The sequence below is a fragment of the Hevea brasiliensis genome, chromosome 9 (assembly GCF_030052815.1).
Source record: "Hevea brasiliensis isolate MT/VB/25A 57/8 chromosome 9, ASM3005281v1, whole genome shotgun sequence".
Taxonomy (NCBI): Eukaryota; Viridiplantae; Streptophyta; class Magnoliopsida; order Malpighiales; family Euphorbiaceae; genus Hevea; species Hevea brasiliensis.
Window position 1 is genome coordinate 86,910,430 of NC_079501.1, and position 2,912 is coordinate 86,913,341.

General features: G+C 34.5%; 1 long non-coding RNA gene across 2 annotated transcripts; it reads right to left on the reverse strand.

The window, feature by feature from the left end:
* Positions 1-291: 291 nt before the first annotated feature.
* LOC110667813 (uncharacterized) lies at positions 292-1,659 on the reverse strand. Of its 2 annotated transcripts, XR_009151517.1 has the most exons (5): positions 1,245-1,659; positions 1,134-1,207; positions 991-1,044; positions 772-900; positions 292-659 (listed from the first exon to the last, which is right to left on the reverse strand). It is a non-coding gene; the product is annotated as an uncharacterized LOC110667813 (long non-coding RNA). The 2 variants fall into 2 exon arrangements; XR_009151516.1 differs by lacking the exon at positions 772-900 and having other exon boundaries at positions 1,245-1,658.
* Between the last annotated feature and the right edge of the window lie 1,253 nt (positions 1,660-2,912).

The following is a 2,912-nucleotide window of genomic DNA, read 5'->3' on the forward strand; positions in this document are numbered from 1 at the left end:
TTGGACTAATTTCATTGCAATTCCTGCTCAAATTCTGGTGCAATTCATGCGCTAATTTTATTGCAATTCTTGCTTAAATTTTGCTACAAGTTCCGCAGCAATTCCTGCTCAAATTCTGCTGCATATTTTATTGCGAAATTTGCAACAATTCTGCAGCTAATCATGGAGAAACCATATTCCAAACTATAGAAAAAAATATGAAAATACCAAATACTAAATTCTGCATATACCAATTTTTGTACAAACCACATTTTGCAATAACAATTTAATCACAAATACGAAAATAACAAATTTCATTTAATGACATATTTCATTAATATTGGTGTGGAATAACATCATAGACCTATACAAAATGACAAAAAATCCCCTGATATGAGATCAACTTGGAGAATACATATCTACAGCCCTATACAAAATAACACCATCGCTATGAATAGAAGATTTTTGCAGTTACAATATGATGCCTGCATTCACGGTTACAAAACTGAGACTAAATACCATAACCACTTCCACTTGTCAAAATACATAAGAATTTCCATTTACAAATCCATCACCACATGCAATACTCAAAATACAAAAGTTCAAATCATTCTTCTTTAGTTTGTTGAAGGGTGACCATCTTTAGTTTGTCTTGGACTTTTGAATGGCTGTGTCTTCTTCTGTGAACACAAAGTTACCATTTTTCACATCAGTGATTTGAAAATGAAAGTTTGAAAAAATACATTTATATTCAAACACATTTATATTGAGTTGTTTAAGTTATCACACTACTCTTGCTGTCATCTTGGCCCTTGTAGGCCTAACTTGTTGGGAGCTGATTGGTAATGCACTGGGTATTGGCTGTGACGCACTGCCCATCATGTTCCCTTTGGTTCTTTTTCTTGAAAAGTTTTCAAATGCCTGCCAAAAAAATGTAATGAGATATGAAAAATGCTATAAAGAGACTTTATCATGTCTAAATTATGCTTTTTTTGGTTATGTGGCAAATACCTCAGATCTTGGAGTTGGCTGTGAGCTTGGAGCTTACTTATATTGCCTTTCACCCTATAAGTGTAAGCAACATATGTTAGTAAAATCTAATAAATATTCAAGTATAAAGACAATAATACCCAATATTATAAAAGTGATATTACCTGACTATTGGAAAAACCATGCAAACCCTTAGCTTGTTTACTTTTCCTTACTCTCCTTTATCCAGGTGTTTCACCTATCCAGTAGCAGTGCAACCCCTTACAATGTGTCACCTATCCAGTAGCAGTGCAACCCCTTACAATGTGTCCTTCTTTTCCACAATTACCACAAGTCCTTTTAGTCCTTGCCCTAGAAACCCTGAATGGGTTTCTTACTTCGTCAGGCTATCTAATTCTCTTCTTTCTGGGTTTTCGTACTGTTTTCCTTACAATTGGAGGATATATGTCATTCAATTTTGTTCTTTCCCATTCCTCTTTACTTGGCACAGGATATCTAACATGTTTGTAAACTGTCAAGCAAGTATACTTAAGATAATAACTATGCCCATAATCCTCTGGCTTCTCCTCGTTAGCATATATTGCAGAAATGCTGTGCTTACATGGGATTCTTGACAAATCCCACATTCTACAGCTGCAACTGTGCAAATTGAGGTCAATAACATGTTGAGTGTCATAGAAATTAACTTCGTATTTCCTTTCCCCACAAGGTGTGCAAAAACAATTCCTTGCTTTGTATTTGTTTTTCTCAAGTAAGTCTTGAATGTTAGGATAGATATCACCCTTATACCTCAACATCTCACTATATTTGACATGAAAACATTTCATTAATCTACTTCTTATCCATTCAAGCATGCTCAATATTTGCATGTCCCTAGCAGGCTTGATCAATGAATTAAAGCTCTCATAAATGTTATTCTAAAGTCCATCACATTTTGTGTAGTTGAGAAAAATGCCCTTGCCCAATACGTTGGATCTTTATTCAGTAGCCAATCATGAGCATTAACATCAAAATCCTTGATTGCACTTAATGCAGTATTAAAGGATTTATCTGTCCCAGCACCTGCAGCATACCACATCTTTTTGTATTCCAAGCCTCTATATAACTTTTTGTAGTTTTCACATAGATGCTTGACATAATGTCTATGCTCCACACCTGGCATCAACTCATTAAAAGCCTCAACCAATCCCTACATAAAACAGAGTATCAAAAATATCAACATAGTTAATATAAATGTAAATGCAAAATTATATTGATAGTTAATATACATACAAAATAGAGCATGTGTGATTCTCATACCTTTGGTTGGTCTAAAATGAATACCCAACCTGTTTCAGAAGGATGCCCAAAGTCTTCAAATAGATTGGTTATAAACCACCTTTAAGATTCCTTGCATTCTATATTAACAGTAGCAATAGCAATTGGAAAAAGATTCTCATTTCCATCACTTCCAATAGCACACAAGTGCTTTCTTCCCATTAAGGTCTTCAAGTGACAGCCATCTAAACCAATAATAGGTCTCAAACCAGCTAAAAACCCTTTTTTCTGTGCATTCAACTTGATATGTATATATTGGAAGATAGGGACTAGATTTTTTATGCTACTTTGAGGTTGCTCATTTTCCACTTCTAAACCCACAATAAGTGCGTCACATAACTGTTTATCCATAACATCACACTCAATTTTAATACATGAACTTGGATTACTTGCCCTTATTATGGTAGCATAATCATGAAGTCTAGTGTCTTTCAATTTCTCATCACCTTCAATTATCTTCTTTGTTTTCCTTTTAGCTCTGTAGTGTGCTTGCAGTGACACCTCAGCTCCTACCTCCCTTTGAATCCTCTTTCTCGTTGCAGTGACATCCCAATCATGATTATACCTCAAATCATTTAAATATTTCTCTACCAAGTATTGAGAGTTCACTAAATTGTTTTCAAAAT